Here is a 14,804-nt window from a genome sequence, read left to right on the forward strand (position 1 = left end):
CAACTGACCGCGACGTGACTTGAACACGCAACCTTCTGATCTGGAGTCAGACGCGCTACCGTTGCACCACGAGGTCACACTCAAGCTCTCCCTTAAACTAAGTAAAACTGTTAGTCTAAGACACATTTACAATAATTTGGTTACTTTCTGTAACAACGTCTTTACACAATGATGCCTATTATAAACAACTCAACTGACCCCGACGTGACTTGAACACGCAACCTTCTGATCTGGAGTCAGACGCGCTACCGTTGCGCCACGAGGTCACACTCAGGCTGTCCCTTACACTATGTAAAACTGTTAGTCTAAGAGACATTTAGAATAATTTGGTTCCTGTGTGTAATGAGGTCTTTACACAATGATTCCTATTATAAACAACACAACTGACCCCGACGTGATTTGAACACACAACCTTCTGATCTGGAGTCAGACGCGCTACCGTTGCGCCACGAGGTCACACTCAGGCTGTCCCTTACACTATGTAAAACTGTTAGTCTAAGAGACATTTAGAATAATTTGGTTTCTGTGTGTAACGAGGTCTTTATACAATGATGCCTATTATATACAACTCAACTGACCACGACGTGACTTGAACACGCAACCTTCTGATCTGGAGTCAGACGCGCTACCGTTGCGCCACAAGGTCACACTTAAGCCGTCCCTTAAACTAAGTAAAACTGTTAGTCTAAGAGACATTTAGAATAATTTGGTTTCTGTGTGTAACGAGGTCTTTACACAATGATGCCTATTATAAACAACTCAACTGACCCCGACGTGATTTGAACACGCAACCTTCTGATCTGGAGTCAGACGCGCTACCGTTGCGCCACGAGGTCACCCTTAGGCCATCCCTTAAACTATGTAAAACTGTTAGTCTAAGAGACATTTACAATAATTTGTTTCCTTTGTGTAACATGGTCTTTACACAACAATGCCTATTATAAACAACTCAACTGACCCCGACGTGACTTGAACACGCAACCTTCTGATCTGGAGTCAGACGCGCTACCGTTGCGCCACAAGGTCACACTCAAGCTGTTCCTTAAACTAAGTAAAACTGTTAGTCTAAGACAGTGATTCCCAACCGGGGGTACGCGTACCCCTAGTGGTACGCGAGCACATTACAGGGGGTACGTGGAAAAAAAATTTATATTTTATTTCCCTGATGATGGGTAAATATTATCAGCCATTCCATTAGCTGTGCCCTGGTATAGAAAGAAAATCTATCTGGGATGTGTTGCTTAATGAATTAAATGTTCAAGTTATGGAGATTTAATAAAATGTTTTAAATTTGATAATCAGTTGTACGTTCTACTTTTATTGAATCATCAACACATTTGACAAAGGGGGTACTTGTGGTATGAGAAAATCTCTCAGGGGGTACACAATTCAAAAAAGGTTGGGAAACACTGGTCTAAGAGACATTTAGAATAATTCTAGTCTTGTGTGTAACAAGGTCTTTACACAATGATGCCTATTATAAACAACTCAACTGACCCCGACGTGATTTGAACACGCAACCTTCTGATGTGGAGTCAGACACGCTACCGTTGCGCCACGAGGTCACAATCAGGCCGTCCCTTACACTATGTAAAACTGTTAGTCTAAGAGACATTTAGAATAATATGGTTCCTGTGTGTAACGAGGTCTTTACACAATGATGCCTATTATAAACAACTCAACTGACCCCGACGTGATTTGAACACGCAACCTTCTGATCTGGAGTCAGACGCGCTACCGTTGCGCCACGAGATCTGCCTCAGGCCGTCCCTTAAACTAAGTAAAACTGTTAGTCTAAGAGATATTTAGAATAATTTGGTTCTTGTGTGTAACAAGGTCTTTACACAATGATGCCTATTATAAACAACACACCTGACCCCGACGTGATTTGAACACAGAACCTTCTGATCTGGAGTGAGACGCGCTACCGTTGCGCCACGAGGTCTGCCTCAGGCAGTCCCTTAAACTAAGTAAAACTGTTAGTCTAAGAGACATTTAGAATAATTTGGCTCCTGTGTGTAACGAGGTCTTTACACAATGATGCCTATTATAAATAACACAACTGACCCCGACGAGATTTGAACACACAACCTTCTGATCTGGAGTCAGACGCTCTACCGTTGCGCCACGAGGTCACACTCAGGCAGCCCCTTAAACTATGTAAAACTGTAAATCTAAGAGACATTTAGAATAATATGGTTCCTGTATGTAACGAGGTCTTTACACAATGATGCCTATTTTAAACAACTCAACTGACCCCAACTTGACTTGAACACGCAACCTTCTGATCTGGAGTCAGACGCGCTACCGTTGCGCCACGAGGTCACACTCAGGTATTCCCTAAAACTATATAAAACTGTTAGTTTAAGAGACATTTAGAATAACTTGGTTCCTTTGTGTAACATGGTCTTCACATAACAATGCCTGTAATAAACAACTCAACTGACCGCGACGTGACTTGAACACGCAACTTTCTGATCTGGAGTCAGACGCGCTACCGTTGCACCACGAGGTCACACTCAAGCTCTCCCTTAAACTAAGTAAAACTGTTAGTCTAAGAGACATTTACAATAATTTGGTTACTTTATGTAACAACGTCTTTACACAATAATGCCTATTATAAACAACTCAACTGACCCCGACGTGACTTGAACACGCAACCTTCGGATCTGGAGTCAGACGCGCTACCGTTGCGCCACGAGGTCACACTCAGGCTGTCCCTTACACTATGTAAAACTGTTAGTCTAAGAGACATTTAGAATAATTTGGTTCCGGTGTGTAATGAGGTCTTTACCCAATGATGCCTATTATAAACAACACAACTGACCCCGACCTGATTTGAACACAAAACCTTCTGATCTGGAGTCAGACGCGCTACCGTTGCGCCACGAGGTCACACTTAAGCCGTCCCTTAAACTAAGTAAAACTGTTAGTCTAAGAGACATTTAGAATAATTTGGTTTCTGTGTGTAACGAGGTCTTTACACAATGATGCCTATTATAAACAACTCAACTGACCACGACGTGATTTGAACACGCAACCTTCTGATCTGGAGTCAGACGCGCTGCCGTTGCGCCAAGAGGTCACACTCAAGCTGTTCCTTAAACTAAGTAAAACTGTTAGTCTAAGAGACATTTAGAATAATTCAGTTCCTGTGTGTAACGAGGTCTTTACACAATGATGCCTATTATAAACAACTCAACTGACCCCGACGTGATTTGAACACGCAACCTTCTGATCTGGAGTCAGACGCGCTACCATTGCGCCACGAGGTCACGCTCAAGCTCTCTCTTAAACTAAGTAAAACTGTTAGTCTAAGAGACATTTACAATAATTTGGTTACTTTGTGTAACAACGTCTTTACACAATGATGCCTATTATAAACAACTCAACTGACCCCGACGTGACTTGAACACGCAACCTTCTGATCTGGAGTCAGACGCGCTACCGTTGCGCCACGAGGTCACACTCAGGCAGTCCCTAAAACTATATAAAACTGTTAGTTTAAGAGACATTTAGAATAACTTCGTTCCTTTGTGTAACATGGTCTTTACACAACAATGCCTATAATAAACAACTCAACTGACCGCGACGTGACTTGAACACGCAACCTTCTGATCTGGAGTCAGACGCGCTACCGTTGCGCCACGAGGTCACACTCAGGCTGTCCCTTACACTATGTAAAACTGTTAGTCTAAGAGACATTTAGAATAATTTGGTTCCTGTGTGTAACGAGGTCTTTATACAATGATGCCTATTATATACAACTCAACTGACCACGAAGTGACTTGAACACGCAACCTTCTGATTTGGAGTCAGACGCGCTACCGTTGCACCACGAGGTCACACTCACGCTCTCCCTTAAACTAAGTAAAACTGTTAGTCTAAGAGACATTTACAATAATTTGGTTACTTTGTGTAACAACGTCTTTACACAATGATGCCTATTATAAACAACTCAACTGACCCCGACGTGACTTGAACACGCAACCTTCTGATCTGGAGTCAGACGCGCTACCGTTGCGCCACGAGGTCACACTCAGGCTGTCCCTTACACTATGTAAAACTGTTAGTCTAAGAGACATTTAGAATAATTTGGTTCCTGTGTGTAATGAGGTCTTTACACAATGATTCCTATTATAAACAACACAACTGACCCCGACGTGATTTGAACACACAACCTTCTGATCAGGAGTCAGACGCGCTACCGTTGCGCCACGAGGTCACACTCAGGCTGTCCCTTACACTATGTAAAACTGTTAGTCTAAGAGACATTTAGAATAATTTGGTTCCTGTGTGTAACGAGGTCTTTATACAATGATGCCTATTATATACAACTCAACTGACCACGACGTGACTTGAACACGCAACCTTCTGATCTGGAGTCAGACGCGCTACCGTTGCGCCACAAGGTCACACTCAAGCTGTCCCTTAAACTAAGTAAAACTGTTAGTCTAAGAGACATTTAGAATAATTTGGTTTCTGTGTGTAACGAGGTCTTTACACAATGATGCCTATTATAAACAACTCAACTGACCCCGACGTGATTTGAACACGCAACCTTCTGATCTGGAGTCAGACGCGCTACCGTTGCGCCACGAGGTCACCCTTAGGCCATCCCTTAAACTAAGTAAAACTGTTAGTCTAAGAGACATTTACAATAATTTGGTTCCTTTGTGTAACATGGTCTTTACACAACAATGCCTATTATAAACAACTCAACTGACCCCGACGTGACTTGAACACGCAACCTTCTGATCTGGAGTCAGACGCGCTACCGTTGCGCCACAAGGTCACACTCAAGCTGTTCCTTAAACTAAGTAAAACTGTTAGTCTAAGAGACATTTAGAATAATTCTGGTCTTGTGTGTAACGAGGTCTTTACACAATGATGCCTATTATAAACAACTCAACTGACCCAGACGTGATTTGAACACGCAACCTTCTGATGTGGAGTTAGACACGCTACCGTTGCGCCACGAGGTCACACTCAGGCCGTCCCTTACACTATGTAAAACTGTTAGTCTAAGAGACATTTAGAATAATATGGTTCCTGTGTGTAACGAGGTCTTTACACAATGATGCCTATTATAAACAACTCAACTGACCCCGACGTGATTTGAACACGCAACTTTCTGATCTGGAGTCAGACGCGCTACCGTTGCGCCACGAGATCTGCCTCATGCCGTCCCTTAAACTAAGTAAAACTGTTAGTCTAAGAGATATTTAGAATAATTTGGTTCCTGTGTGTAACGAGGTCTTTACACAATGATGCCTACTATAAACAACACAACTGACCCCGACGTGATTTGAACACACAACCTTCTGACCTGGAGTCAGACGCGCTACCGTTGCGCCACGAGGTCACACTCAGGCAGTCCCTTAAACTATGTAAAACTGTTAGTTTAAGAGACATTTAGAATAATATGGTTCCTGTATGTAACGAGGTCTTTACAAAATGATGCCTATTATAAACAACTCAACTGACCCCGACTTGACTTGAACACGCAACCTTCTGATCTGGAGTCAGACGCGCTACCGTTGCGCCACGAGGTCACACTCAGGTAGTCCCTAAAACTATATAAAACTGTTAGTTTAAGAGACATTTAGAATAACTTGGTTCCTTTGTGTAACATGGTCTTTACACAACAATGCCTGTAATAAACAACTCAACTGACCCCGACGTGACTTGAACACGCAACCTTCTGATCTGGAGTCAGACGCGCTACCGTTGCACCACGAGGTCACACTTAGGACGTCCCTTACACTATGTAAAACTGTTAGTCTAAGAGACATTTAGAATAATATGGTTCCTGGGTGTAACGAGGTCTTTACACAATGATGCCTATTATAAACAACTCAACTGACCCCGACCTGATTTGAACACGCAACCTTCTGATCTGGAGTCAGACGCGCTACCGTTGCGCCACGAGGTCACACACAAGCAGTCCCTTAAACTATGTAAAACTGTTAGTCTAAGAGATATTTAGAATAATTTGGTTCCTGTGTGTAACGAGGTCTTCACACAATGATGCCTATTATAAACAACACAACTTACCCCGACGTGATTTGAACACAGAACCTTCTGATCTGGAGTCAGACGCGCTACCGTTGCGCCACGAGGTCACACTCAGGCAGTCCCTTAAACTATGTAAAACTGTTAGTCTAAGAGACATTTACAATAATTTGGCTCCTTTGTGTAACCTGGTCTTTACACAACAATGCCTATTATAAACAACTCAACTGACCCCGACGTGACTTGAACACGCAACCTTCTGATCTGGAGTCAGACGCGCTACCGTTGCACCACGAGGTCACACTCAAGCTCTCCCTTAAACTAAGTAAAACTGTTAGTCTAAGAGACATTTACAATAATTTGGTTACTTTATGTAACAACGTCTTTACACAATGATGCCTATTATAAACAACTCAACTGACCCCGACGTGACTTGAACACGCAACCTTCGGATCTGGAGTCAGACGCGCTACCGTTGCGCCACGAGGTCACACTCAGGCTGTCCCTTACACTATGTAAAACTGTTAGTCTAAGAGACATTTAGAATAATTTGGTTCCGGTGTGTAATGAGGTCTTTACCCAATGATGCCTATTATAAACAACACAACTGACCCCGACGTGATTTGAACACAAAACCTTCTGATCTGGAGTCAGACGCGCTACCGTTGCGCCACAAGGTCACACTCAAGCCTTCCCTTAAACTAAGTAAAACTGTTAGTCTAAGAGACATTTAGAATAATTTGGTTTCTGTGTGTAACGAGGTCTTTACACAATGATGCCTATTATAAACAACTCAACTGACCACGACGTGATTTGAACACGCAACCTTCTGATCTGGAGTCAGACGCGCTACCGTTGCGCCAAGAGGTCACACTCAAGCTGTTCCTTAAACTAAGTAAAACTGTTAGTCTAAGAGACATTTAGAATAATTCAGTTCCTGTGTGTAACGAGGTCTTTACACAATGATGCCTATTATAAACAACTCAACTGACCCCGACGTGATTTGAACACGCAACCTTCTGATCTGGAGTCAGACGCGCTACCATTGCGCCACGAGGTCTCGCTCAAGCTCTCTCTTAAACTAAGTAAAACTGTTAGTCTAAGAGACATTTACAATAATTTGGTTACTTTGTGTAACAACGTCTTTACACAATGATGCCTATCATAAACAACTCAACTGACCCCGACGTGACTTGAACACGCAACCTTCTGATCTGGAGTCAGACGCGCTACCGTTGCGCCACGAGGTCACACTCAGGCAGTCCCTAAAACTATATAAAACTGTTAGTTTAAGAGACATTTAGAATAACTTGGTTCCTTTGTGTAACATGGTCTTTACACAACAATGCCTATAATAAATAACTCAACTGACCGCGACGTGACTTGAACACGCAACCTTCTGATCTGGAGTCAGACGCGCTACCGTTGCGCAACGAGGTCACACTCAGGCTGTCCCTTACACTATGTAAAACTGTTAGTCTAAGAGACATTTAGAATAATTTGGTTCCTGTGTGTAATGAGGTCTTTACACAATGATGCCTATTATAAACAATACAACTGACCCCGACGTGATTTGAACACACAACCTTCTGATCTGGAGTCAGACGAGCTACCGTTGCGCCACGAGGTCACACTCAGGCTGTCCCTTACACTATGTAAAACTGTTAGTCTAAGAGACATTTAGAATAATTTGGTTCCTGTGTGTAACGAGGTCTTTATACAATGATGCCTATTATATACAACTCAACTGACCACGACGTGACTTGAACACGCAACCTTCTGATTTGGAGTCAGACGCGCTACCGTTGCACCACGAGGTCACACTCACGCTCTCCCTTAAACTAAGTAAAACTGTTAGTCTAAGAGACATTTACAATAATTTGGTTACTTTGTGTAACAACGTCTTTACACAATGATGCCTATTATAAACAACTCAACTGACCCCGACGTGATTTGAACACGCAACCTTCTGATCTGGAGTCAGACGCGCTACCATTGCGCCACGAGGTCTCGCTCAAGCTCTCTCTTAAACTAAGTAAAACTGTTAGTCTAAGAGACATTTACAATAATTTGGTTACTTTGTGTAACAACGTCTTTACACAATGATGCCTATTATAAACAACTCAACTGACCCCGACGTGACTTGAACACGCAACCTTCTGATCTGGAGTCAGACGCGCTACCGTTGCGCCACGAGGTCACACTCAGGCAGTCCCTAAAACTATATAAAACTGTTAGTTTAAGAGACATTTAGAATAACTTGGTTCCTTTGTGTAACATGGTCTTTACACAACAATGCCTATAATAAATAACTCAACTGACCGCGACGTGAATTGAACACGCAACCTTCTGATCTGGAGTCAGACGCGCTACCGTTGCGCAACGAGGTCACACTCAGGCTGTCCCTTACACTATGTAAAACTGTTAGTCTAAGAGACATTTAGAATAATTTGGTTCCTGTGTGTAATGAGGTCTTTACACAATGATGCCTATTATAAACAATACAACTGACCCCGACGTGATTTGAACACACAACCTTCTGATCTGGAGTCAGACGAGCTACCGTTGCGCCACGAGGTCACACTCAGGCTGTCCCTTACACTATGTAAAACTGTTAGTCTAAGAGACATTTAGAATAATTTGGTTCCTGTGTGTAACGAGGTCTTTATACAATGATGCCTATTATATACAACTCAACTGACCACGACGTGACTTGAACACGCAACCTTCTGATTTGGAGTCAGACGCGCTACCGTTGCACCACGAGGTCACACTCACGCTCTCCCTTAAACTAAGTAAAACTGTTAGTCTAAGAGACATTTACAATAATTTGGTTACTTTGTGTAACAACGTCTTTACACAATGATGCCTATTATAAACAACTCAACTGACCCCGACGTGACTTGAACACGCAACCTTCTGATCTGGAGTCAGACGCGCTACCGTTGCGCCACGAGGTCACACTCAGGCTGTCCCTTACACTATGTAAAACTGTTAGTCTAAGAGACATTTAGAATAATTTGGTTCCTGTGTGTAATGAGGTCTTTACACAATGATTCCTATTATAAACAACACAACTGACCCCGACGTGATTTGAACACACAACCTTCTGATCTGGAGTCAGACGCGCTACCGTTGCGCCACGAGGTCACACTCAGGCTGTCCCTTACACTATGTAAAACTGTTAGTCTAAGAGACATTTAGAATAATTTGGCTCCTGTGTGTAACGAGGTCTTTATACAATGATGCCTATTATATACAACTCAACTGACCACGACGTGACTTGAACACGCAACCTTCTGATCTGGAGTCAGACGCGCTACCGTTGCGCCACAAGGTCACACTCAAGCTGTCCCTTAAACTAAGTAAAACTGTTAGTCTAAGAGACATTTAGAATAATTTGGTTTCTGTGTGTAACGAGGTCTTTACACAATGATGCCTATTATAAACAACTCAACTGACCCCGACGTGATTTGAACACGCAACCCTCTGATCTGGAGTCAGACGCGCTACCGTTGCGCCACGAGGTCACTCTTAGGCCATCCCTTAAACTAAGTAAAACTGTTAGTCTAAGAGACATTTACAATAATTTGGTTCCTTTGTGTAACATGGTCTTTACACAACAATGCCTATTATAAACAACTCAACTGACCCCGACGTGACTTGAACACGCAACCTTCTGATCTGGAGTCAGACGCGCTACCGTTGCGCCACAAGGTCACACTCAAGCTGTTCCTTAAACTAAGTAAAACTGTTAGTCTAAGAGACATTTAGAATAATTCTGGTCTTGTGTGTAACGAGGGCTTTACACAATGATGCCTATTATAAACAACTCAACTGACCCAGACGTGATTTGAACACGCAACCTTCTGATGTGGAGTCAGACACGCTACCGTTTCGCCACGAGGTCACACTCAGGCCGTCCCTTACACTATGTAAAACTGTTAGTCTAAGAGACATTTAGAATAATATGGTTCCTGTGTGTAACGAGGTCTTTACAAAATGATGCCTATTATAAACAACTCAACTGACCCCGACTTGACTTGAACACGCAACCTTCTGATCTGGAGTCAGACGCGCTACCGTTGCGCCACGAGGTCACACTCAGGTAGTCCCTAAAACTATATAAAACTGTTAGTTTAAGAGACATTTAGAATAACTTGGTTCCTTTGTGTAACATGGTCTTTACACAACAATGCCTGTAATAAACAACTCAACTGACCCCGACGTGACTTGAACACGCAACCTTCTGATCTGGAGTCAGACGCGCTACCGTTGCACCACGAGGTCACACTCAGGCCGTCCCTTACACTATGTAAAACTGTTAGTCTAAGAGACATTTACAATAATTTGGTTCCTGTGTGTAACGAGGTCTTTACACAATGATGCCTATTATAAACAACTCAACTGACCCCGAGGTGATTTGACCACGCAACCTTCTGATCTGGAGTCAGACGCGCTACCGTTGCGCCACGAGGTCACACTCAAGCTGCTCCTTAAACTAAGTAAAACTGTTAGTCTAAGAGACATTTAGAATAATATGGTTCCTGTGTGTAACAAGGTCTTTACACAATGATGCCTATTATAAACAACTTAACTGACCCCGACGTGATTTGAACTCGCAACCTTCTGATCTGGAGTCAGACGCGCTACCGTTGCGCCACGAGATCTGCCTCAGGCTGTCCCTTAAACTAAGTAAAACTGTTAGTCTAAGAGACATTTAGAATAATTTGGTTCCTGTGTGTAACGAGGTCTTTACACAATAATGCCTATTATAAACAACACAACTGACCCCGACGTGATTTGAACACACAACCTTCTGATCTGGAGTCAGAGGCGCTACCGTTGCGCCACGAGGTCAGCCTCAAGCAGTCCCTTAAACTAAGTAAAACTGTTAGTCTAAGAGACATTTAGAATAATTAGGCTCCTGTGTGTAACTAGGTCTTTACACAATGATGCCTATTATAAATAACACAACTGACCCCGACGTGATTTGAACACACAACCTTCTGATCTGGAGTAAGACGCGCTACCGTTGCGCCACGAGGTCACACTCAGGCAGTCCCTTGAACTATGTAAAACTGTTAGTCTAAGAGACGTTTAGAATAATATGGTTCCTGTGTGTAACGAGGTCTTTACACAATGATGCCTATCATAAACAACTCAACTGACCACGACGTGACTTGAACATGCAACCTTCTGATCTGGAGTCAGACGCGCTACCGTTGCGCCACGAGGTCACACTCAGGCAGTCCCTAAAACTATATAAAACTGTTAGTTTAAGATTCATTTAGAATAACTTGGTTCCTTTGTGTAACATGGTCTTTACACAACAATGCCTATAATAAACAACTCAACTGACCCCGACGTGACTTGAATACGCAACCTTCAGATCTGGAGTCAGACGCGCTACCGTTGCGCCACGAGGTCACACTCAGGTAGTCCCTAAAACTATATAAAACTGTTAGTTTAAGAGACATTTAGAATAACTTGGTTCCTTTGTGTAACATGGTCTTTACACAACAATGCGTGTAATAAACAACTCATCTGACCCCGACGTGACTTGAACACGCAACCTTCTGATCTGGAGTCAGACGCGCTACCGTTGCACCACGAGGTCACACTCCAGCTCTCCCTTAAACTAAGTAAAACTGTTAGTCTAAGAGACATTTACAATAATTTGGTTACTTTGTGTAACAACGTCTTTACACAATGATGCCTATTATAAACAACGCAACTGACCCCGACGTGACTTGAACACGCAACCTTCTGATCTGGAGTCAGACGCGCTACCGTTGCGCCACGAGGTCACACTCAGGCAGTCCCTTAAACTATGTAAAACTGTTAGTCTAAGAGACATTTAGAATAATTTGGTTCTTGTGTGTAACACGGTCTTTACACAATGATGCCTATTATAAACAACTCAACTGATCCCGACATGATTTGAACACGCAACCTTCTGATCTGGAGTCAGACGCGCTACCGTTGCGCCACGAGGTCACACTCAGGCTGTCCCTTACACTATGTAAAACTGTTAGTCTAAGAGACATTTAGAATAATATGGTTCCTGTGTGTAACAAGGTCTTTACACAATGATGCCTATTACAAACAACTCAACTTACCCCGACATGATTTGAACACGCAACCTTCTGATCTAGAGTCAGACGCGCTACCGTTGCGCCACGAGGTCTGCCTCAGGCCGTCCCTTAAACTAAGTAAAACTGTTAGTCTAAGAGACATTTAGAATAATTTGGTTCCTGTGTGTAACGAGGTCTTTACACAACAATGCCTATAATAAACAACTCAACTGACCCCGACTTGACTTGCACACGCAACCTTCTGATCTGGAGTCAGATGCGCTACCGTTGCGCCACGAGGCCACACTCAGGCTGTCCCTTACACTATGTAAAACTGTTAGTCTAAGAGACATTTAGAATAATTTGGTTCCTGTGTGTAACGAGGTCTTTACACAACGATGCCTATTATAAACAACTCAACTGACCCTGACGTGATTTGAACACACAACCTTCTGATCTGGAGTCAGACGCGCTACCGTTGCACCATGAGGTCTGCCTCTGGCTGTCCCTTAAACTAAGTAAAACTGTTAGTCTAAGAGACATTTAGAATAATTTAGCTCCTGTGCGTAACGAGGTCTTGACACAATGATGCCTATTATAAACAACACAACTGAACCCGACGTGATTTGAACACGCAACCTTCTGATCTGGGGTCAGACGCGCTACCGTTGCGCCACGCGGTCACACTCAGGCTGTCCCTTACACTATGTAAAACTGTTAGTCTAAGAGACATTTAGAATAATTTGGTTCCTGTGTGTAACGAGGTCTTTATACAATGATGCCTATTATATACAACTCAACTGACCCCGACGTGACTTGAACACGCAACCTTCTGATCTGGAGTTAGACGCGCTACCGTTGCGCCACAAGCTCACACTCAAACCGTCCCTTAAACTAAGTAAAACTGTTAGTCTAAGAGACATTCAGAATAATTTGGTTTCTGTGCGTAACGAGGTCTTTACACAATGATGCCTATTATAAACAACTCAACTCACCCCGACGTGATTTGAACACGCAACCTTCTGATCTGGAGTCAGACGCGCTACCGTTGCGCCACAAGGTCACACTCAAACTCTCCCTTAAACTAAGTAAAACTGTTAGTCTAAGAGACATTTAGAATAATTCGGTTCCTGTGTGTAACGAGGTCTTTACACAATGATGCCTATTATAAACAACTCAACTGACCCGGAAGAGATTTGAACATGCAACCTTCTGATCTGGAGTCAGATGCGCTACCATTGCGCCACGAGGTCACATTCAAGCTCTCCCTTAAACTAAGTAAAACTGTTAGTCTAAGAGACATTTAGAATAATACGGTTCCTGTGTGTAACGAGGTCTTTACACAATGATGCCTATTATAAACAACTCAACTGACCCCGACGTGACTAGAACACGCAACCTTCTGATCTGGAGTCAGATGCGCTACCGTTGCGCCACGAGGCCTCACACAGGACCGTCCTTTAAACTAAGTAAAACTGTTAGTCTAAGAGATATTTACAATAATTTGGTTCCTTTGTGTAACATGCTCATTACACAATGATGCCTATTATAAACAACGCAACTGACCCCGACGTGACTTGAACACGCAACCTTCTGATCTGGAGTCAGACGCGCTACCGTTGCGCCACGAGGTCACACTCAGGCAGTCCCTTAAACTATGTAAAACTGTTAGTCTAAGAGACATTTAGAATAATTTGGTTCTTGTGTGTAACACGGTCTTCATACAATGATGCCTATTACAAACAACTCAACTGACCCCGACATGATTTGAACACGCAACCTTCTGATCTGGAGTCAGACGCGCTACCGTTGCGCCACGAGGTCACACTCAGGCTGTCCCTTACACTATGTAAAACTGTTAGTCTAAGAGACATTTAGAATAATATGGTTCCTGTGTGTAACGAGGTCTTTACACAATGATGCCTATTACAAACAACTCAACTTACCCCGACGTGATTTGAACACGCAACCTTCTGATCTAGAGTCAGACGCGCTACCATTGCGCCACGAGGTCACACTCAAGCTCTCTCTTAAACTAAGTAAAACTGTTAGTCTAAGAGACATTTACAATAATTTGGTTACTTTGTGTAACAACGTCTTTACACAATGATGCCTATTATAAATGACTCAACTGACCCCGACTTGATTTGAACATGCAACCTTCTGATCTGGAGTCAGACGCGCTACCGTTGCGCCACGAGGTCACACTCAGGCAGTCCCTTAAACTATGTAAAACTGTTAGTCTAAGAGACATTTAGAATAATTTGGTTCTTGTGTGTAACGAGGTTTTTACACAATGATGCCTATTATAAACAACTCAACTGACCCCGACGTGATTTGAACACGCAACCTTCTGATCTGGAGTCAGACGCGCAACCGTTGCGCCACGAGGTCACACTCAGGCTGTCCCTTACACTATGTAAAACTGTTAGTCTAAGAGACATTTAGAATAATTTGGTTCTTGTGTGTAACGAGGTCTTTACACAATGATGCCTATTATAAATAACTCAACTGACCCCGACGTGACTTGAACACGCAACCTTCTGATCTGGAGTTAGACGCGCTACCGTTGCGCCACAAGCTCACACTCAAACTGTCCCTTAAACTAAGTAAAACTGTTAGTCTAAGAGACATTTAGAATAATTTGGTTTCTGTGCGTAACGAGGTCTTTACACAATGATGCCTATTATAAACAACTCAACTCACCCCGAC

General features: G+C 43.0%; 67 non-coding genes across 67 annotated transcripts in view; all 67 read right to left on the minus strand.

Annotated features, from left to right (window-relative positions):
• Positions 1-4: 4 nt before the first annotated feature.
• On the minus strand, positions 5-76 carry trnaw-cca (transfer RNA tryptophan (anticodon CCA)). The gene has a single exon. It is a non-coding gene; the product is annotated as a tRNA-Trp (tRNA).
• Positions 77-194: 118 nt separating this feature from the next.
• trnaw-cca (transfer RNA tryptophan (anticodon CCA)) lies at positions 195-266 on the minus strand. The gene has a single exon. It is a non-coding gene; the product is annotated as a tRNA-Trp (tRNA).
• Positions 267-384: 118 nt separating this feature from the next.
• Positions 385-456, minus strand: trnaw-cca (transfer RNA tryptophan (anticodon CCA)). Its single transcript has one exon. It is a non-coding gene; the product is annotated as a tRNA-Trp (tRNA).
• A 118-nt stretch (positions 457-574) lies between these two features.
• trnaw-cca (transfer RNA tryptophan (anticodon CCA)) lies at positions 575-646 on the minus strand. Its single transcript has one exon. It is a non-coding gene; the product is annotated as a tRNA-Trp (tRNA).
• A 118-nt stretch (positions 647-764) lies between these two features.
• trnaw-cca (transfer RNA tryptophan (anticodon CCA)) lies at positions 765-836 on the minus strand. The gene has a single exon. It is a non-coding gene; the product is annotated as a tRNA-Trp (tRNA).
• Positions 837-954: 118 nt separating this feature from the next.
• trnaw-cca (transfer RNA tryptophan (anticodon CCA)) lies at positions 955-1,026 on the minus strand. The gene has a single exon. It is a non-coding gene; the product is annotated as a tRNA-Trp (tRNA).
• A 467-nt stretch (positions 1,027-1,493) lies between these two features.
• Positions 1,494-1,565, minus strand: trnaw-cca (transfer RNA tryptophan (anticodon CCA)). The gene has a single exon. It is a non-coding gene; the product is annotated as a tRNA-Trp (tRNA).
• A 118-nt stretch (positions 1,566-1,683) lies between these two features.
• On the minus strand, positions 1,684-1,755 carry trnaw-cca (transfer RNA tryptophan (anticodon CCA)). Its single transcript has one exon. It is a non-coding gene; the product is annotated as a tRNA-Trp (tRNA).
• Positions 1,756-1,873: 118 nt separating this feature from the next.
• Positions 1,874-1,945, minus strand: trnaw-cca (transfer RNA tryptophan (anticodon CCA)). The gene has a single exon. It is a non-coding gene; the product is annotated as a tRNA-Trp (tRNA).
• A 308-nt stretch (positions 1,946-2,253) lies between these two features.
• On the minus strand, positions 2,254-2,325 carry trnaw-cca (transfer RNA tryptophan (anticodon CCA)). Its single transcript has one exon. It is a non-coding gene; the product is annotated as a tRNA-Trp (tRNA).
• A 118-nt stretch (positions 2,326-2,443) lies between these two features.
• On the minus strand, positions 2,444-2,515 carry trnaw-cca (transfer RNA tryptophan (anticodon CCA)). Its single transcript has one exon. It is a non-coding gene; the product is annotated as a tRNA-Trp (tRNA).
• Positions 2,516-2,633: 118 nt separating this feature from the next.
• Positions 2,634-2,705, minus strand: trnaw-cca (transfer RNA tryptophan (anticodon CCA)). Its single transcript has one exon. It is a non-coding gene; the product is annotated as a tRNA-Trp (tRNA).
• Positions 2,706-3,013: 308 nt separating this feature from the next.
• On the minus strand, positions 3,014-3,085 carry trnaw-cca (transfer RNA tryptophan (anticodon CCA)). The gene has a single exon. It is a non-coding gene; the product is annotated as a tRNA-Trp (tRNA).
• A 118-nt stretch (positions 3,086-3,203) lies between these two features.
• Positions 3,204-3,275, minus strand: trnaw-cca (transfer RNA tryptophan (anticodon CCA)). The gene has a single exon. It is a non-coding gene; the product is annotated as a tRNA-Trp (tRNA).
• Positions 3,276-3,393: 118 nt separating this feature from the next.
• trnaw-cca (transfer RNA tryptophan (anticodon CCA)) lies at positions 3,394-3,465 on the minus strand. Its single transcript has one exon. It is a non-coding gene; the product is annotated as a tRNA-Trp (tRNA).
• A 118-nt stretch (positions 3,466-3,583) lies between these two features.
• Positions 3,584-3,655, minus strand: trnaw-cca (transfer RNA tryptophan (anticodon CCA)). The gene has a single exon. It is a non-coding gene; the product is annotated as a tRNA-Trp (tRNA).
• A 118-nt stretch (positions 3,656-3,773) lies between these two features.
• On the minus strand, positions 3,774-3,845 carry trnaw-cca (transfer RNA tryptophan (anticodon CCA)). Its single transcript has one exon. It is a non-coding gene; the product is annotated as a tRNA-Trp (tRNA).
• Positions 3,846-3,963: 118 nt separating this feature from the next.
• trnaw-cca (transfer RNA tryptophan (anticodon CCA)) lies at positions 3,964-4,035 on the minus strand. Its single transcript has one exon. It is a non-coding gene; the product is annotated as a tRNA-Trp (tRNA).
• A 118-nt stretch (positions 4,036-4,153) lies between these two features.
• trnar-ccu (transfer RNA arginine (anticodon CCU)) lies at positions 4,154-4,225 on the minus strand. Its single transcript has one exon. It is a non-coding gene; the product is annotated as a tRNA-Arg (tRNA).
• A 118-nt stretch (positions 4,226-4,343) lies between these two features.
• Positions 4,344-4,415, minus strand: trnaw-cca (transfer RNA tryptophan (anticodon CCA)). The gene has a single exon. It is a non-coding gene; the product is annotated as a tRNA-Trp (tRNA).
• A 118-nt stretch (positions 4,416-4,533) lies between these two features.
• On the minus strand, positions 4,534-4,605 carry trnaw-cca (transfer RNA tryptophan (anticodon CCA)). The gene has a single exon. It is a non-coding gene; the product is annotated as a tRNA-Trp (tRNA).
• Positions 4,606-4,723: 118 nt separating this feature from the next.
• Positions 4,724-4,795, minus strand: trnaw-cca (transfer RNA tryptophan (anticodon CCA)). The gene has a single exon. It is a non-coding gene; the product is annotated as a tRNA-Trp (tRNA).
• A 308-nt stretch (positions 4,796-5,103) lies between these two features.
• On the minus strand, positions 5,104-5,175 carry trnaw-cca (transfer RNA tryptophan (anticodon CCA)). The gene has a single exon. It is a non-coding gene; the product is annotated as a tRNA-Trp (tRNA).
• A 118-nt stretch (positions 5,176-5,293) lies between these two features.
• trnaw-cca (transfer RNA tryptophan (anticodon CCA)) lies at positions 5,294-5,365 on the minus strand. The gene has a single exon. It is a non-coding gene; the product is annotated as a tRNA-Trp (tRNA).
• A 118-nt stretch (positions 5,366-5,483) lies between these two features.
• Positions 5,484-5,555, minus strand: trnaw-cca (transfer RNA tryptophan (anticodon CCA)). The gene has a single exon. It is a non-coding gene; the product is annotated as a tRNA-Trp (tRNA).
• Positions 5,556-5,673: 118 nt separating this feature from the next.
• Positions 5,674-5,745, minus strand: trnaw-cca (transfer RNA tryptophan (anticodon CCA)). The gene has a single exon. It is a non-coding gene; the product is annotated as a tRNA-Trp (tRNA).
• A 118-nt stretch (positions 5,746-5,863) lies between these two features.
• Positions 5,864-5,935, minus strand: trnaw-cca (transfer RNA tryptophan (anticodon CCA)). The gene has a single exon. It is a non-coding gene; the product is annotated as a tRNA-Trp (tRNA).
• Positions 5,936-6,053: 118 nt separating this feature from the next.
• Positions 6,054-6,125, minus strand: trnaw-cca (transfer RNA tryptophan (anticodon CCA)). The gene has a single exon. It is a non-coding gene; the product is annotated as a tRNA-Trp (tRNA).
• Positions 6,126-6,243: 118 nt separating this feature from the next.
• trnaw-cca (transfer RNA tryptophan (anticodon CCA)) lies at positions 6,244-6,315 on the minus strand. Its single transcript has one exon. It is a non-coding gene; the product is annotated as a tRNA-Trp (tRNA).
• A 118-nt stretch (positions 6,316-6,433) lies between these two features.
• trnaw-cca (transfer RNA tryptophan (anticodon CCA)) lies at positions 6,434-6,505 on the minus strand. Its single transcript has one exon. It is a non-coding gene; the product is annotated as a tRNA-Trp (tRNA).
• A 118-nt stretch (positions 6,506-6,623) lies between these two features.
• trnaw-cca (transfer RNA tryptophan (anticodon CCA)) lies at positions 6,624-6,695 on the minus strand. Its single transcript has one exon. It is a non-coding gene; the product is annotated as a tRNA-Trp (tRNA).
• A 118-nt stretch (positions 6,696-6,813) lies between these two features.
• Positions 6,814-6,885, minus strand: trnaw-cca (transfer RNA tryptophan (anticodon CCA)). Its single transcript has one exon. It is a non-coding gene; the product is annotated as a tRNA-Trp (tRNA).
• A 118-nt stretch (positions 6,886-7,003) lies between these two features.
• trnaw-cca (transfer RNA tryptophan (anticodon CCA)) lies at positions 7,004-7,075 on the minus strand. The gene has a single exon. It is a non-coding gene; the product is annotated as a tRNA-Trp (tRNA).
• Positions 7,076-7,193: 118 nt separating this feature from the next.
• trnaw-cca (transfer RNA tryptophan (anticodon CCA)) lies at positions 7,194-7,265 on the minus strand. Its single transcript has one exon. It is a non-coding gene; the product is annotated as a tRNA-Trp (tRNA).
• A 118-nt stretch (positions 7,266-7,383) lies between these two features.
• Positions 7,384-7,455, minus strand: trnaw-cca (transfer RNA tryptophan (anticodon CCA)). Its single transcript has one exon. It is a non-coding gene; the product is annotated as a tRNA-Trp (tRNA).
• Positions 7,456-7,573: 118 nt separating this feature from the next.
• On the minus strand, positions 7,574-7,645 carry trnaw-cca (transfer RNA tryptophan (anticodon CCA)). Its single transcript has one exon. It is a non-coding gene; the product is annotated as a tRNA-Trp (tRNA).
• A 118-nt stretch (positions 7,646-7,763) lies between these two features.
• trnaw-cca (transfer RNA tryptophan (anticodon CCA)) lies at positions 7,764-7,835 on the minus strand. Its single transcript has one exon. It is a non-coding gene; the product is annotated as a tRNA-Trp (tRNA).
• A 118-nt stretch (positions 7,836-7,953) lies between these two features.
• Positions 7,954-8,025, minus strand: trnaw-cca (transfer RNA tryptophan (anticodon CCA)). Its single transcript has one exon. It is a non-coding gene; the product is annotated as a tRNA-Trp (tRNA).
• A 118-nt stretch (positions 8,026-8,143) lies between these two features.
• On the minus strand, positions 8,144-8,215 carry trnaw-cca (transfer RNA tryptophan (anticodon CCA)). Its single transcript has one exon. It is a non-coding gene; the product is annotated as a tRNA-Trp (tRNA).
• Positions 8,216-8,333: 118 nt separating this feature from the next.
• On the minus strand, positions 8,334-8,405 carry trnaw-cca (transfer RNA tryptophan (anticodon CCA)). Its single transcript has one exon. It is a non-coding gene; the product is annotated as a tRNA-Trp (tRNA).
• Positions 8,406-8,523: 118 nt separating this feature from the next.
• trnaw-cca (transfer RNA tryptophan (anticodon CCA)) lies at positions 8,524-8,595 on the minus strand. The gene has a single exon. It is a non-coding gene; the product is annotated as a tRNA-Trp (tRNA).
• A 118-nt stretch (positions 8,596-8,713) lies between these two features.
• Positions 8,714-8,785, minus strand: trnaw-cca (transfer RNA tryptophan (anticodon CCA)). The gene has a single exon. It is a non-coding gene; the product is annotated as a tRNA-Trp (tRNA).
• Positions 8,786-8,903: 118 nt separating this feature from the next.
• trnaw-cca (transfer RNA tryptophan (anticodon CCA)) lies at positions 8,904-8,975 on the minus strand. Its single transcript has one exon. It is a non-coding gene; the product is annotated as a tRNA-Trp (tRNA).
• A 118-nt stretch (positions 8,976-9,093) lies between these two features.
• On the minus strand, positions 9,094-9,165 carry trnaw-cca (transfer RNA tryptophan (anticodon CCA)). Its single transcript has one exon. It is a non-coding gene; the product is annotated as a tRNA-Trp (tRNA).
• A 118-nt stretch (positions 9,166-9,283) lies between these two features.
• trnaw-cca (transfer RNA tryptophan (anticodon CCA)) lies at positions 9,284-9,355 on the minus strand. The gene has a single exon. It is a non-coding gene; the product is annotated as a tRNA-Trp (tRNA).
• Positions 9,356-9,473: 118 nt separating this feature from the next.
• On the minus strand, positions 9,474-9,545 carry trnaw-cca (transfer RNA tryptophan (anticodon CCA)). The gene has a single exon. It is a non-coding gene; the product is annotated as a tRNA-Trp (tRNA).
• A 118-nt stretch (positions 9,546-9,663) lies between these two features.
• On the minus strand, positions 9,664-9,735 carry trnaw-cca (transfer RNA tryptophan (anticodon CCA)). The gene has a single exon. It is a non-coding gene; the product is annotated as a tRNA-Trp (tRNA).
• Positions 9,736-10,043: 308 nt separating this feature from the next.
• On the minus strand, positions 10,044-10,115 carry trnaw-cca (transfer RNA tryptophan (anticodon CCA)). Its single transcript has one exon. It is a non-coding gene; the product is annotated as a tRNA-Trp (tRNA).
• Positions 10,116-10,233: 118 nt separating this feature from the next.
• trnaw-cca (transfer RNA tryptophan (anticodon CCA)) lies at positions 10,234-10,305 on the minus strand. Its single transcript has one exon. It is a non-coding gene; the product is annotated as a tRNA-Trp (tRNA).
• Positions 10,306-10,613: 308 nt separating this feature from the next.
• trnaw-cca (transfer RNA tryptophan (anticodon CCA)) lies at positions 10,614-10,685 on the minus strand. Its single transcript has one exon. It is a non-coding gene; the product is annotated as a tRNA-Trp (tRNA).
• A 118-nt stretch (positions 10,686-10,803) lies between these two features.
• On the minus strand, positions 10,804-10,875 carry trnaw-cca (transfer RNA tryptophan (anticodon CCA)). The gene has a single exon. It is a non-coding gene; the product is annotated as a tRNA-Trp (tRNA).
• A 118-nt stretch (positions 10,876-10,993) lies between these two features.
• trnaw-cca (transfer RNA tryptophan (anticodon CCA)) lies at positions 10,994-11,065 on the minus strand. Its single transcript has one exon. It is a non-coding gene; the product is annotated as a tRNA-Trp (tRNA).
• A 118-nt stretch (positions 11,066-11,183) lies between these two features.
• Positions 11,184-11,255, minus strand: trnaw-cca (transfer RNA tryptophan (anticodon CCA)). Its single transcript has one exon. It is a non-coding gene; the product is annotated as a tRNA-Trp (tRNA).
• A 118-nt stretch (positions 11,256-11,373) lies between these two features.
• Positions 11,374-11,445, minus strand: trnaw-cca (transfer RNA tryptophan (anticodon CCA)). Its single transcript has one exon. It is a non-coding gene; the product is annotated as a tRNA-Trp (tRNA).
• Positions 11,446-11,563: 118 nt separating this feature from the next.
• Positions 11,564-11,635, minus strand: trnaw-cca (transfer RNA tryptophan (anticodon CCA)). Its single transcript has one exon. It is a non-coding gene; the product is annotated as a tRNA-Trp (tRNA).
• Positions 11,636-11,753: 118 nt separating this feature from the next.
• On the minus strand, positions 11,754-11,825 carry trnaw-cca (transfer RNA tryptophan (anticodon CCA)). The gene has a single exon. It is a non-coding gene; the product is annotated as a tRNA-Trp (tRNA).
• Positions 11,826-11,943: 118 nt separating this feature from the next.
• On the minus strand, positions 11,944-12,015 carry trnaw-cca (transfer RNA tryptophan (anticodon CCA)). Its single transcript has one exon. It is a non-coding gene; the product is annotated as a tRNA-Trp (tRNA).
• Positions 12,016-12,703: 688 nt separating this feature from the next.
• Positions 12,704-12,775, minus strand: trnaw-cca (transfer RNA tryptophan (anticodon CCA)). Its single transcript has one exon. It is a non-coding gene; the product is annotated as a tRNA-Trp (tRNA).
• A 118-nt stretch (positions 12,776-12,893) lies between these two features.
• On the minus strand, positions 12,894-12,965 carry trnaw-cca (transfer RNA tryptophan (anticodon CCA)). Its single transcript has one exon. It is a non-coding gene; the product is annotated as a tRNA-Trp (tRNA).
• Positions 12,966-13,083: 118 nt separating this feature from the next.
• trnaw-cca (transfer RNA tryptophan (anticodon CCA)) lies at positions 13,084-13,155 on the minus strand. The gene has a single exon. It is a non-coding gene; the product is annotated as a tRNA-Trp (tRNA).
• A 308-nt stretch (positions 13,156-13,463) lies between these two features.
• trnaw-cca (transfer RNA tryptophan (anticodon CCA)) lies at positions 13,464-13,535 on the minus strand. Its single transcript has one exon. It is a non-coding gene; the product is annotated as a tRNA-Trp (tRNA).
• A 119-nt stretch (positions 13,536-13,654) lies between these two features.
• trnaw-cca (transfer RNA tryptophan (anticodon CCA)) lies at positions 13,655-13,726 on the minus strand. Its single transcript has one exon. It is a non-coding gene; the product is annotated as a tRNA-Trp (tRNA).
• A 118-nt stretch (positions 13,727-13,844) lies between these two features.
• On the minus strand, positions 13,845-13,916 carry trnaw-cca (transfer RNA tryptophan (anticodon CCA)). Its single transcript has one exon. It is a non-coding gene; the product is annotated as a tRNA-Trp (tRNA).
• A 308-nt stretch (positions 13,917-14,224) lies between these two features.
• Positions 14,225-14,296, minus strand: trnaw-cca (transfer RNA tryptophan (anticodon CCA)). Its single transcript has one exon. It is a non-coding gene; the product is annotated as a tRNA-Trp (tRNA).
• A 118-nt stretch (positions 14,297-14,414) lies between these two features.
• Positions 14,415-14,486, minus strand: trnaw-cca (transfer RNA tryptophan (anticodon CCA)). The gene has a single exon. It is a non-coding gene; the product is annotated as a tRNA-Trp (tRNA).
• A 118-nt stretch (positions 14,487-14,604) lies between these two features.
• On the minus strand, positions 14,605-14,676 carry trnaw-cca (transfer RNA tryptophan (anticodon CCA)). Its single transcript has one exon. It is a non-coding gene; the product is annotated as a tRNA-Trp (tRNA).
• Positions 14,677-14,794: 118 nt separating this feature from the next.
• Positions 14,795-14,804, minus strand: part of trnaw-cca (transfer RNA tryptophan (anticodon CCA)) — a 72-nt gene continuing 62 nt past the window's right edge. The window contains exon 1 of the tRNA in view: positions 14,795-14,804. This exon is cut by the window's right edge and continues 62 nt beyond it. This is a non-coding gene — a tRNA (tRNA-Trp).

Source organism: Brienomyrus brachyistius, chromosome 12 (genome assembly GCF_023856365.1).
Source record: "Brienomyrus brachyistius isolate T26 chromosome 12, BBRACH_0.4, whole genome shotgun sequence".
Lineage (NCBI taxonomy): Eukaryota > Metazoa > Chordata > Actinopteri > Osteoglossiformes > Mormyridae > Brienomyrus > Brienomyrus brachyistius.